Source organism: Manis javanica, chromosome 12 (assembly GCF_040802235.1).
Source record: "Manis javanica isolate MJ-LG chromosome 12, MJ_LKY, whole genome shotgun sequence".
In the NCBI taxonomy this organism is placed as follows: Eukaryota; Metazoa; Chordata; class Mammalia; order Pholidota; family Manidae; genus Manis; species Manis javanica.
In genome coordinates, this window is record NC_133167.1 from 40,061,198 (window position 1) to 40,076,522 (window position 15,325).

Sequence of the window (15,325 nt, forward strand, 5' to 3'; positions counted from 1 at the left end):
CAATACGAAAAATAGGACCTAATATTATTTTTAATGGGCAAAGGATATGGCAAAAGCAATTTGGAGAAGAAAAAAATTCGAAAGGTTTATAAACGTGTGAGAACTTGGATTTCTACCTTACTAATATGCAAAGGCAACAACCATTTCTCACCCATCAACTGGGGGAAAAAACATCACTTTTGAAGTGGGCATAGGTAAACAGACATGCTCATAGAATTGGCACAGCCCTCTGGGAGAGCAACTTGGCAGTACATACTGAAATCCATGCCCTACAATCCACTAATTCTGACTATACACAAAGAGACACGCACAATTCTTTGATTTTTCCCTTGGAAGGGTTAAATCAGTTCCTACAAGGCCTATGCATCTTTGGAAGAAAACTTTAGGTCTTTCCACACAAATCATCTAAACAGACCTGTGTGTTGTTACTGATGACTAACACAGCAGAACTTCAATGTGCTACCATGCTAACTGGGTGAATCTCTCAGGCTTACGAGAGACTCCCTAGAAAAAGAGTGGGGAAGGGAAGAGAAAAGACGAGATTATGGAGAGGGGGAATACCCACCCTCTTATTTGACACTGCTGAAAGTATCAATATATGTTTAGGCTTTGGTGATCTCCTGGAAATAGGGTCAATATGATTTGCTCACTCACCCCAAAGCTGCTTTTAATCCGCATCTTGAGAAACTTTCGGCCGATTTCGCAGCTGCGGCTGATAGACAAAAAGGTATTCTTAGTAGGGCACACAGGCGGCATCGTGATTGGCTGTCCTCCCTGAGGCCGAGGCGGTCGCGGAGAGCTCCCCGCTGGCAGCGCCCCCGTTGGGAAGTTCTGTGTGTATCATGCGCCCTCTTGTGTTCACCATCACCGTCTTTCTCGTCCTTTGCTCAGACAGGAGGAGTGCCTGAAATAAGGATGCCACGTGGAGCCTCACCTACAGCACAGACTTATCTAAAATCTCTGTCCAAACAAGACAGGAGTAACTCTGTAAAGCATATTATTAGAATAATACTTCTTTCACCGTCTGTAAGTATAAAGTATGCTTAAATAAGACATACTTGTCTTACAGCATTCAAACCTCTGAAACTAGCATATGAAATTAGAAGTCCAAAACACTAGCTTTAGAAAGAGGAAACAGAACTGACATCCTTAGAATTGGCTGCATCAGGATGGACGTCCCCCTGTCCTCTTAATGCTACTGTGGGTCAGAGTCAGATGTATGTGTTTATTGGCTTTCTATTTCCTCTCTTCACCTGCCTGAACCCTCTTTTCTCAGAATAAACACCTGTCTTTACTACAGTGCCAACTGACCCTGCTAATTATCACTCTAAGTTTGTTTACCTTGAGTCCACAAACAAGTTACATTTTGGTTATGATCTTAGCTATGATTAGAGATTTTCTGTGCAGAATGTGGTTACCTTGATGTCTGTAAGACAGTTTTTTTGGTCAAGGCTGAAAAATGGACGGGACAAACGCATGAGGGCTCCAGCTGTCTTACCCGTGGTGATGGGGAGCAGTGCAAAGGACAGAGCTTCTGGGTATGATTGCACAAGCACGGAGGGGGGTTCAGAAATTTTTTCTGACCAAATGATAAAAGTAAGTTTATATTGCAAATGTTGAAAGCTGGCATAAGTGTAGTAAAACAATGAAACGATGAAGTACAATTCTTACAGAAATGTACTGCCATCTACTCCAGGTAAGATCATCATTGCAGGAGTTTGATCCTCCCCCCTGGGTTATTTATAATCAATCAAACCTTTCACTAGCCAGGTCAGTCTGTTTTCTTGGGGACCCCCAACTCTTAGTATCTATAGTCTTTTATCTTGGGCAGGAAGAAGGCAGAGAGGAGCCTTCTAATCTCCTGCTGGGAGGACATTAACTTGGCTGCCAGTTTTCTGGGAGATACATTGAAGAGGCTGAGATCACTGTTCACTGCAAAGACTTTCATTTAATCCCCTGCTTTCAGTGTAACGCTCTGCCTTCAGCTACACCTGGCATTACTGACTCCAGAGATCATGAAACAACAGCTCCAGGGGAGAGCCCACCAGTGTCCTGTGGGGTTGGGGGGAAGTGGTAACCTGCTCCAAGGGTAACTAAGAGGAGCTCACTGCTTCTTAATAGACTAGCAACTGCTCCACCTTTTAGCCCCGTGTCACCTGCCTTTGGAGATACCTAATGTCTCTAATGCACAAGGCTCTCACGACTTGAATCAGCTGACTTCTGGCTGCTTCCTCACCACCTCCTGTAGGCACTCTCCTTTCATTTTTCTGTGGTTTATTAAGTCAGTTACCAATTTCCTGTTTGCTTTCCAGTTTCTAATGTTGTCTGGGTCTGTCTGTATCTCCTCTCCTATTCTCTTTGGTCTTGAGTTTATATTTTTCATTTAGCTTGTTTCTGGGTTTTGGCTTCTTTGGTCTGGAACCCTTCCTGGCATCCCTGCTGCCCACAGGTGTGGTTAGTTGACTGTCTTCAGCCTTTTGCACCTTCAAGCCGTGTCGCAGCATGTGCACCAGGTCAGACTCTTCTTGGGGAGGCCCTCGGCCAGCCACTGCAGTGGGGATAACCAGTGTCATGCTCTTCTCTGGCGACATCTATGCAGCAATTGAGCAAGGTCGGAATACAAGGGCCTACCCATGCCTGCTGTCACGGGCCTCCTCCAACGGGCATCCTTTGCTCCATTGCTCCCCGCTGGGCTGGCGGACCGTGTCATGTCTGCATCAGTCTGATGGCTCTGCCTGCCAAGGCTGCTCTGCTCTGCTCTTTTCCTCTTAAGTGTTTCTCAACAAAAAGCTTATTGTACTCAACACCTGCTTCCTGGAAAACCCAATGGCATGCTAGCTTATTTAAGAAAGAGAATCTACTAGAAGGATAGTGACCTCCTTTGTGAAGGAAGGAGTGTTTCAAGTACCCCGAGGTACGCTCCAGGTAATTTAGTTCCAAAGAATTTCATACGAAATTTCATCCTCTCTCCAGGCTAAGCTTCAAAACACCAGGAAGATAAAGAATATGACTGGCCCTGCTTGGGTCTACTTCAATTAGCAGGGCTTGGTCTTTATTGGTAGCTATTTCCAGAAAAAGAGGAAATTTGAACTAGACACCATCCCAAAAGATGTTAATGCTAGGCAGAAAATGCCAACTGCCAATGATTGTTCAGATGATAAACAAGGGACAAAATCAGAATACATCTCTTGAGCTAGATTAGAAAAAAAAAGATGTCATTTATTTTGGGCTAGGCATTGTTAATAATAATCACTCTGTCAGATCCTCCATTGAAAAAAACTATATTCAAGTCGTCTGTATTTTAGGCTGAGCATCTTGATTTCTTTTTAAAGGACTCTGTATTTTTTAAGAGCAGTCACTTTCTTATTTGTCATTTTCTGGAATTTATCTCCATGGGTTCTGATCAGAGTGAAGGAAACTCCACTGTTTTCATTAGTTACCTAATATTACATTTCATTTAATAAAAACATAACCGTCAATTCATATTGAGCTTGTTGTTAGCTATAATCTCCAAAGAATTTTCAGTGAGCCACTGGTATTCACAATCTGTATGTTTTAAATGGTGTCCTTGAACCTAAGAGCATTTTCCCCCCAAAACTGTTACTTGCAATTCATTTGGTTTTCATTCTTGACTCTTAAACATAATTTCTAGTTTTCTCACTTTTAAGTTTGACAGCCTCTTACTATCTTCAGTTAAGATGCTGATGTTAAAGAATATCATTTGGTAGTTTACCATTTGTGATTTCTTTCCAGTTGGCATCAGTCTAACAACATGGCGTTCTTCGGGTTTAGTCCATCTACCAGTTGATGATCAACCAACCACTTTTCTCCATTCAGTCCACAAGTTTACCACAACAGGCGTCCTGATACTTTGCTGAGATCCAGACACACTGAAACTATAGTACTCCCCGGGGCCACCAAGTCCCTTTCCAAAGAAAAGGATATCTCCTAAAGAACATCATTTTTCCTACAGGCACACAAATTGACTAGAATCATGTCAGGATCAACATCATGCCCAAGTGATTTATAGAACCCACCTTTTCACCACTTAAAAACTTCAGTTCATTTGATCATTTGCTTCTTTAGAATACCTCAAAAAGTATAATTTGCAGTTTCTTAACAAAACAGCAACTGGTTTGGGGACTACAGACCCTCATTTATATGAGGTAGAACTTATTTATAGCTCCCCCTTAGAATATCCTCACCTACCTTGGGCATTAACTCCTCCTTTTCCATGTTTTACCTTGGTCAGGATATTATGCTTCTTACATGTGAACAGCCATCAGAAGCACAGGTATCAATTTTACGGTCTTACTGTTAACTTTATACCACCAGACAGTAGGCACAGTCTACTGCTCTGAAGTTTTCAAAATCCTTTTATTGTGGATTAGACTTCATGACACTACTTATAATTCTGGGACATCATCTGCTGTCACATTTCTTCTTGTGAAAATAGCTAAAAAGCATGAATAATAAAATGAAAGTTAAGGTGGAATGATAATGGCTCAGAACTTTTTTTGAGTGCAAATAACAGAAAAAGGTCAAGCTAGTATAGTGAAATTTATTGTAGAATCAGGAATATCTTATAGAAAGAACCCAGCTTTAGGGTAAGAGTAAGAGCACAGATTTAGAAAGACGGGACTAGAAAACTGGGAAATCTTTGGGGCCGCAGGGACTCTCTCCATCTCTCATCTCTGCTTCTCTTAATGCATAGGCTTTATTTTTCTTTCTCAAAGGAATGGGTTAACTGCTAGTTGGCCCAAGGGGACAGCAAAAAATGTTCTTACAGCTCTCAAGTTCCAGCACCACAAAAAGCTCTTTTTCAATTTTAAATTCCCAGGGAAAGAGGGAGATGAAACTCCTGATTGGCCCAGTTTGGTTCAGGAGCAGACTCCCTGCTGAATCAACTAAGACCAGTAGAAAAAAACCTCACTGTATAAAGTGGCTGTCAGGATCCCATGGCTGGAGTGAGTATGGTAGATAAGAAAGTGATTTCAGCTTTTGAAAAGACATCCCCAAATATGTTTTCCACAGGTGCTTTTAATAGGCTGAAGTCCTGGAGGATAGAAAAAATAACTGCCAGTCTCCTTTTTCTTTCTAAAATAAACTTATGCACAAATTTGATGCTGTTACTCTGAGCTGGAGCAAGTATATTCCTACGAAGGAAGATATCTGAGCAAGAAGGATCTTGCTAATCATCTTGAACATGCTATTTAATCTCTCATATATAAAATGGGGATGATAAGAACACCACCACCTATCTTGCAGGTGATTCTCTGAGAGAATCAGAGATAATATATTTAAAGTATCTGGCACTGTACAGTAAATACTCAACAAATGGTAGCTATGATTTTAAATACTAAACAAATTCATGGAATATAAACCTTTTTTTCTCAGATGCTTGCTAGAGAGATGTATTGTTTCCTCCAAGATTGAGCAGACACTGGAGGCAGCCCAGTGAATTTAATTCAAGAGAGAATATTTGAACACAGAACACTCAGTTCCACAGGATTCTAATATACGAATACATCTTATCACTCTCTGGTTAGCTTTATCATTACCTGCAAATGGCATGAAATAAAACACTTATAAGCAAGTGGACAATCAACTTCAATTATAAAAATAAAATGTACTTAAATTATAGATATACATATACACAGAGTACATGACACATTTACTTAGTATATATAAATTTTGCTTTTCAACTACAAAGTTATATGTACAGTATAAACAGTAGTAAGAACTTGTAAAGAGCCCTCATTGTACCTCTTTAATCTGAAGTCTCACACTTGTTTTCCTCCCACAAGAGGACTGGGTCTTGCAATTCACATTATGCTTGCACTTATAGCAATTATTTTCCCATTGAAAAGAAGCTCTAAAAACCTGCTATCAAACTAAAAAGTACTATTACCTTAGATTCAAGAATATACACTATTTGAGACAAGTACAAGGTTTTTAACTGTATTTTTACTTTATCAGCAACACTCTGTTCCATATATATAACTCCCTAGTCTTCCTACATTCCTAGTGATCTTGAAATGGAAACCAGGTCACATTATTGAACATAGGCCTCATTTTTCCATGTTTTGGTCAGAAAGCCATCAGATAATGCATTTTTAAAATTTGCCTCAGAGCAGGATGCTTTGAATTAAGCCCAGCCTCTCAGATCTCAATCTATGTAGCTGAGACACATGCAGGTGAAAACTGAAAGATCAGCCAATTATTGGCCTTCCTAACACATAACCATTTTAAATAATTTTGTTAGTAACTAAGTGAATTACATAATCGTTGACATCAGAAAGAGTCCCAATTTGTTTCTCCTCTACCAAACAACCTTTACGATGTATTTGAAAACCTGCCCGTGCAAAAGTCACAGGGCACTAAGAGATGGACAACTCTCGGCAGTGACAATGTATGTAACAAACATGCCTTTCAAATGAATATATGCTCGAGTTCTGTGCTTAAAAAATTGTATTAGAAGCCACACCTGTCTTACTACCGTATTCTAAACACCTATTACAGTGCCTGGTACATAGTAGGTGTTTAATACATGGTATGAAATACACAGATGAATAAATTTTTTTATTCATACAGTAAAAATTAAGTGTCTTCAACGTAAGCTGCCTTAAAGGCTAATATTATCCATTTCACCTCTCTGAGGACAATTTCACTAAAAAAATGCTAAAGGAAAATGACAGAACAATATACAAATTCTTGTAGGAATGATAATTTTACATATCTACCAAAAGATCATAATTACACATTAAAAATGAAATATACAATTAGAAATTCTGAAATTTTCATTTCCATTTTAGGGTTAATAAGCCCTGCGACATAAAATATTGGTCCATGCACAGCAGCTACCTAGTACTCCTTTCTCAGTTGAGGTGCATTATATAGAGCAATAGGTATACAAAAGTTTTTGAGCCATTCCAATATTCCCGCTGCTCTGATAAATGAGAGATAAATTGTAGGCAATATCTCTTCGTAAGTCTAACTGGTAACCTTCTATACCCTAGGGGGAAAAATACACAAATGAGTTCTATTTAAACTGACATCCAGAACAATTTTGTAAGTGTAAGTGTTCAAAAAACTATTAAAATCCACAATACTAAAAAAAAAGTATAAACTATGTATATACCTCAGATCTAAATTATCAGATAATGCTCATTCAGTTAATCATTATAGAACTGTATCATCAAATATGTTAAAATGTCTAACCAATAAATTAAAGAAAAAGTCTCACCCACAAGCCATAGCAGAATAAACTTCAGATGAATTAAGGATTAACAGTAAAAAAAATGAAACCATTTAAAAGAAAAAAATATGGTTGAATAAAATAATAATAAAATCTTGGGTAGGAAAGGCCCTTCTAAGTGTAATAGCAAAAGGAGAAAACACAAAGGGAAAGATTAATAGATTTGACTTCATAAAAAATGTGAAACTTCTGAAGGTAAAATAAAATTAATTGTAAGTAAATAAAAACACAAATACACATGAACAACAAGATGGGGAAAATACTGTACTATATAATGGAAAGGCATATAAAGGATAGGTCTAGGTGGGCATACAGCAAATTGATTATACTGATTACCTTACGGGTGTTATTACCTTTATTTCTACTTAAATAACAAAGCATGGACTCAATGGAGTACATTAGATCTATGTTTCTAATATTGCCAATACAAAATTTTGAAGTCACCTGAAAACATCTGCCAACAGTGAAAAATTGCTACCTAGGAAGCTTAAGGAGCAATACATAAAGCTACTTATGAAGAAAAGAACACAGAAGTGTATATATTTCATCAGCATAACTAAAAGTATGTATTCATTTCCTTATTAACCAAAGTTGAACAAGGGCAATTAGAAAACAGTTGTGAGGGAATGTGGGGATTATGAGTGCAATGTAAAGAAATTAACAGTGAAGATAGTACTTTTCTTCAGAAATTAAAAATTAGACTTTAGACAGAAATTATCACAGTATTGGCAACACTTTACCCTATCTTATCTTAAAACAAAGAAAACTACATTAATATTGGTCTTTCATTTTTACAGAGAAATATGTTAGCTAGTTTTGGCTTGGAAATGAGCAATGACTCTCTTACTCATTTATGAGTAATAGAGGCCCCGTGTCTACCAGCTGAAACCTGCGGAACCACCGGGTCTATCTTGGGAAAGCCGAAACATTACTAACCACAAGTCATATATGTCCACATGGTTGCTGACTAGGTCACAAGGCCAAGATGTCAAAGATCTACTTGTTGCTGAACATAAATGCATTCAATAAAGGAAAAATCTATTTTATTATGTAATTTATTACATTGGACCACAACACTGAGCTAACTGCACTTATCTATTGATGGAATGCAGTGACTCCTTGGTTTTTAAAGTAAATCATACCATACCTCTGCCACAAGTGGAGGTAGCTCCAGGGCTTTCTGATAATAGTGGATTGCAAGATGGATCAGCCCTAGTTGGTGAAGGCCACGGCCCAAATTGTAGAATGATTCCTGACAAGGCCCACGCAGACTGAGGTAACGATTAAGAAAGGAAAAGCCCTACCAAAAAGAAAAAGCTAATTCAGTATTTCACTCATTTGACAAGTATGTATTGGACCACAGTATGTGCGAGATGCACTCTGTGCAGGACACAACTATTAGAAAAAGAGACACAATCCCACCCTAAAGAACACAGGTCAGGATTACAGTGTCAAATCACAGTGTAGTCAAGAGCTCTTCTGAAAGTGTAAGGTAAGATGTTTTTAAAGCTAAGGACAAAAATATTCACGGAAATGAAGGCCAAATGTTACAAGTAGCTGTCAAAGATCCATAATGTATAAGCCTCAGGATTGGTTTTTTATGGTTTCAAGCTGGCTTTTGTGGCATTAGAGGCCAGTAAATGTTTTGGTGTCTAAAAGCTTGACCAAAGTATAAAGTTCAAGCCCTTATAAGGTTAATTTAGAAAGGTTTATTCTCAGGAGCAAACACACTTGAATAATACCTAATCTTTCTGGGTGAATAGTATCTTTTATAATTTATTTTATAATTTACCTCTAAGGACCTTAATAATGTCGTAGTCCAAAACACTTGATTTTTTTCCCCTGAAAGCTTCTGACTCCTTTATGGATTAGTATAGAGCACAGCTGTAACAACGCTGCTCCCAGTGTCACAGCATCCAAAAAGCCTGCTTCTTAACTCCTTCTGTATTCACGTTCCCCTTTAATGCAGCTTCAGTTTTTATCATCCACAGAAAGTTACAGACTGCAAAGGTGCAAGTGTCCTATGTAATTAAGTAAATATATTATCTGAGAATTGAGAGTAAACCAGCTAATTTTTGAGTATAGAATATAAACTGCAATTATTCCCTGCATGATCTATGTATAATGGTCATAAATTTTCCCTCATAAATAAATAAAAATTAATGAATTCTTTAGAATTAATACATTTATGGATAAAATAATTATGTTCAATAAATCATACTTTCTGCATAATAAAAGAACCCATTTGTGTATATGCGAATATGCTATTCCACTGAAAACCATGGTTCTATTAAATAAAGCAGATAAACTATTAACCTCAGAGAAATATGAAATCATCATACTTAAAAATGACAAATCTACAAATCAAATTCTCAGAAAGAGGGAAGAGTAATCCTAGTTGAACTGTTGCAACCCAAAAGAACTTGTAGGAGCTGCCGGCTGCATTTTAAGAAGTTTTTAACAAATTTAGGAGGGTAATCTCCTTGACAACTGAAAGACTATTCAACTATTTAGTGATTAAAAAGCTAGGTACTATGGGCAGCCACTTTACTTTTTACTTTACATTTTAGGTAATGTGAATCATCAAATAGACAAACTATAAAAATATGACCACAAAAACCAAAATTTTAATGGATAAGAAAAGGGTGCTTTTTACTATGCACTATGTAACTATGTTAAATTTCAAACATTTTTTATCACATTAATCACTGATGGGCCTGAGTACACTTTTTATAAATGTTAAATAGAGATAGAAGACAACATGAAAGCTTTTACTCTTACAATATGACATAAAGGTAGGAATGACAGTAAAACTTATGGAATTACTTTTTTCTAAAAGTAAAGAGAAGGAACACTAATTATAGTCCTGTAGCATGAATAAACTGATGAATAATTAAAACAATTTAAGAATCATGATATTTACAACAAAACTTGCTTTTCAGAAGTTTTTTTAATGGAAAATGTTTAACATCCACAAAAGTAGAAAGATTGGTACAGCAAATTTCCATCTACCCATCACTTAGGGTTTCATCTCTGCCCCAACCATTTAAAAACTGCTCTTTAACCATAAAAGTAATTTGAAATCCAGCTTTCAAATTACTTTGAAGTAAAATAAATTTTTGTCCTATCAGGCTAAAAAAACTACATATTTTAACTAATTAATAGGAGTTAAGCCATAAAAATGTCCTATTAATATTTATCAGAATATAAGCTTCACAAGGGTAAGTAGTTCTGTCTGTGTACTCACTCACTGCTATATCCCCAGTTCCTGGCACAGTGGGTACTCAATACATAGCTTAATTTAAAAATAAACCTATAAACTGTATATAGCAAAAGGACCCATTAAAAAGCTTAGAGGAAGAGGTGGACAAATATTACAAATAAATACCCAAGTAAAGGAAAATTGTTTTTTACTTTTTATGTTGGAAATTTTTGAATACACAAAAGAGAATATTATAATGAACTCAAATACCCAGTTTTAACTATAATGGGCATTTAAATTTAGGCTTTCTTTTAACCATGTTACATTAAAAAGCAAACAAAAAAAATCCTTTACTAAATCTCCTACTTCATTCCAAACTACTTTAAAAAAAAAACCTATCTATACATGCATCAAACATATGAACATAAAAACTGAAATCCCAAAAACAAAAGTGTTGAAGATACAGTAGTGAACAAGGCAGACAAGGTGTCTGATCTCTGGTCTCTCAGTTTATACTCTTAATGGAGAGGAAACCAGCTATACAAAGGTAAATAAGAAAACAAAAAAGCTAATTTTCAAATTTCTATAAGAATCAAGAAAACTTTAAAAGAGCAATGTGTTAGTGATGAGGTAAGGGAACAGGCACATAGTCACATATTCACACATTATTGTAGATACATATTATTATATATTTTTTAAATAATTTAAATCAATTTTCAGGACCTATCAGGCTGGATGTCTACGGGGCTCCAGAGTATGAGGAAGCCTCACTGAATTTCTCCAGATTCTGCCTGTGTCTTCTCCCCATATGATCTGGCAGTGCATCCTTCTATATGTCTATGTCTAAGTCTTAGACAGGAGTACCACTAGATGTTGAGTCCATGACCGCTGAACACAGGGATAGGTATGGGGAATCCCAACACATGTACTAAGTAAGTATTCCTTTTGAAGCAGAATAATAAAAGCACAAAGAATATTCATTTTTTGAAAATATAAAATTAAGTAATGAGAAATCCAAACTAATTACCTGCACAATTAGAGCATGTCTTCTTAATACTTACTTCTGAGATGCCATGTGAATAAAGCTTAGGCCTATACAGAGGCTATAGAGAGGTTCGTGGGGATGGGTGCGAAAGGCTTGCACATACTGTCCTGAAAAATGAAAAATGATGTCAGCTGTTAATGACAAGAACACAGTTCTTTATTTCTTCAAACACGTATTCAAATATATTTTAAGGCTAAACAAAGATTACTGTTTTTAACATCTGCAAGGTGTACATTCTAAAATATCAACCAAAGGCACATTACTTTGAATTTTAAAATAACGTATAACATGTAACAAATTAGAAGGATTTACTCATAAATGTATCCTGACCATGAAGATCAAGAGAAACTAAAATCAACGCTTTTTTAGGCACAGCTAGACATTTCCACGTAGTGTAATACTTAAAAAATAAAAAATTTATGAACTGCAATCATAAATCTAGTTGAAAATCAGTAAGGGAAGGTTTCTTTTGGTGAATTCTTTTGTAAAATTACTTAATTTGTCTTATAAATTCAAATGTGATAGGTCCTGGAGGTGAGAAAAAGATTTTAATAGTTCAGGTTTGGTTTTATAGATTGGGATTTGTTTTCCTCAATGTAGCAACTACTTTGTTTTTCCTGAAAAAAGATAAATGTATCCAATAACAAATTAAGAACTTGGGGTTCTGTGAATTCCCTGTATTCTATGGCTTCGTGGGTAGAATTCCATGTATGCTATTCTACACAACTGTCTCATGTTAAAAGCCTCACCATATGAAGGGAATTTTAAGCAAATTTTTCTTTTCAAGGAATAATCCACAATTTATCACACACAGATAAAAACTTGTATTTCTTCCAGCTCCTAATGCCAGAAGAACAGCACCACAGAATATCTTTAGCAGCACAGATGCTAGACTGCCATTTGGACTTTCTATTTTTACCTTCTGTAAGAGTTTCTAAACGTAGGAAAATAAAATAAATCTCTATTCTATATTTTCTTATTAAATCAGCAACTCCAGAAAGTACACACAGTGGAGGCAAGTTTCCACATTGGATACTCAAGGTTACTGGCTCAACAATTATAAAAACACCAGCCATACAGAAACATTAAAGTATTCAGTAGCCAAAATCCCAGTTTATTCGTAAGTCAACTAGCTTTTAGGCAGGAGAAACGTGCTTCATTATAAGTTTAAACATTTGGTTAGGAATTTTTCTATTTATTTGCTTCTGATTCCTTATTACAGAAATTCTTTTATGTGATTAATTTTGCCTGAGTTTAATTAGAATAAGTAATTATCATGTAAATAAATGCTGATATAGAGACTTGTCTAGTAGGGGATGAACTATCAACAAATCTTAAATCCTTTTTTGTACTACAGCAAATTAAAATCAGGTAGCAAAGAATCCATAATTAATGAAAATTATTTTTAAAACAAACATGCCTAAGTAGGAAGTATTGTTGACCTTTACAATGAATTATAAGACCACTTCAGCCTTTTGAAACCAAAGCTTCGTAAGAAAAAGAAATACTAACATTAATTATCATTATTGCCAATACTTACAGCCACTTACTATATGTGCCACGCATTGTTTTAAGTACTTATCATTTAATCTTCAAAAAATCCACAAGGTAGGTCCAATTATTGTCTCTACTTCAGAGATAAAGAAACTGAGGCAAAAGGAAGTAGAGGAACTTGCCATGAAGGAGCTGCTATTTACGTCCAGGCAGTTCCACTCCAGAGGCCTGGCTCTTAACCACTAGGCTTCCCACACTTGACAAAGTCATGTGCCAGGGCACTTACCAAGCGCATGCTTAAAACTACCAGATACGAATGCATTATGTCCATTTAAGACACACAGGGCATGATTATCTGGGTTTTTCAGCATTAAACGGAGACAGAAGCGATGATGGCGTACATCTTGGGAGTGCATGGTAACTTGATTGAAAATGTTCCAGAGCTGGGGTTTATTGACATTTTCCATGACCATTATCCTAAGATTGCAGAAAGAGGATGATGGTAAAAATATGATGGAAAAGAACTTCCTGATTTCTAAGAATGAAACCCTTTTCGGGGCTGTCCTACCAACACTGAAATGTAGCATCCCCCAACAAGGAAAAGCAGATTGTTTCAATGTATTTAAGCAAAACCACTTACATGGTGAATGATTTTTTTCCAGAAAATACTACTTTAGTTCATTATTTCTACATCTTATTTCTACTTTTCAACAAAACTTTTAAGCCAGAAAACAGAATCAGGTGGTTTAAGTTTCATATGTTCTCTGCTGACCCACTATAACTGCAGTACAATGAATACTGAGTAATAACTAACAATAATGCATGCCAGGCATTGTTAAAAGCCTCATAATAATCCCATGAGGTGGTGGTGTTATGATGGCCATTTTAAATGGGTAGACTGAGACACAAGAGGTTAAGCATATGAGAGGGCATGCAACAATGGCCTGAACTAACCAGTAAGCAAGAGCAGTTAAAATACAATAGGTTACTAGGTCTGGAGCAAGAGAGACGAAGTAAAAATAAATATACATACTCTATCACAGAATGAATTAAACTTAGTTATTGGAAAAATCACCTGATATAGTTGTATGCCTTTCTGAAATTTTTGTCCAGAATTGCTGCAGAGAGACCAAAGTATTCCAGCTCTTTGCGTTTTTGCCTGTCATCATAAAACGAGTAATATTCCAAAGAAGAATCCACAAGTAACTCAGCCTCCTGAAATCGGGATAGGTCACATAAGGAGTATATAGCCTTCAACAGAAGGTTCCACCAGTCATCTTTTGTCAAGACACTCGTGAGTACGGCAAGTATTGCTAAAATGAGACCAGTGAAAATCAGTTAGGTCACTGTATTTCCAAATACTATAGTATTAAAAGGAAGAATTCACATGATTGGTTCTAAGGTTAAATTGAATAACCATGGTCCTATAGACCTGAATTTTTACCAACACTCTTCTGACAATGACCAGAAGGGGAAGTTGCTTGTTTCCACTCCATCAACACCACCTCCATACGCTCTGCCAATCTGCAATTCCAGGTAACTCTCACTTCTAATCTGTTCTCTACAAAGTCCAGTTACCTCACTGGTGTTTCTCAGTGCAAGCTAAGACATATGGTCCTTCAGGGCAGAATGAGTGTGCACTTCATGACTGACGTCAAATACAGGAGTCTGCACATAAAAGGCATTCAAGTGCTTGCTCAGCAAAGATTTCAAATTCATACTTTGAAATTCAGATTGTTCTTCATCTTTTTATAATCTTCATTTTCTTTTATCTGCTTCAAAATTTCTCTTTTCCTTTAACTATCTTCTCTTCCTTATTTATCTGTAAGAAGCCTCCCTTTCATACCTTTGAGAAATATCAAAAGCCATAAAACATTTCTAGCTTGACCCAGTATTCTCCTTCTGAGAACCTATCCTAAACAATTCATCAAAAGTATGTATAAATCTAAAGGCATGAAGATGCTCACTACCATATTACTTATAAAATTATCACAATCAACCATACATCAAAAAAGAAGGGTATGATTAAATAAATTATGAAACTGCTATCCAATGGAATATTCACGTTCCTTACATAGAATAGCTATAAGGAGAATAGAGCAAGATGAGAAAATGTCTGTGAAAAAATAAGTGAAAAAATCAGAGTACAAAAATGTATGTAACCTAAGGAGGCTTTGCTTATCCTATGCTAGTACATGAGTATGAGGGGACACCCACCTTAACAAAACAAAACCCTGTGAGCCTGAGAAAAACCAACAACGGACCTGAGAAGAGAAAATACTGAAAGAGAAAACAGGATCAAATGTAAAGAATAATAAAACTTACA

General features: G+C 36.4%; 1 pseudogene; it reads right to left on the reverse strand.

Moving 5' to 3' along the window:
* Window positions 1–5,593: 5,593 nt before the first annotated feature.
* LOC140845017 (general transcription factor 3C polypeptide 3-like) overlaps window positions 5,594–15,325 on the reverse strand; it is a 30,570-nt pseudogene continuing 20,838 nt past the window's right edge.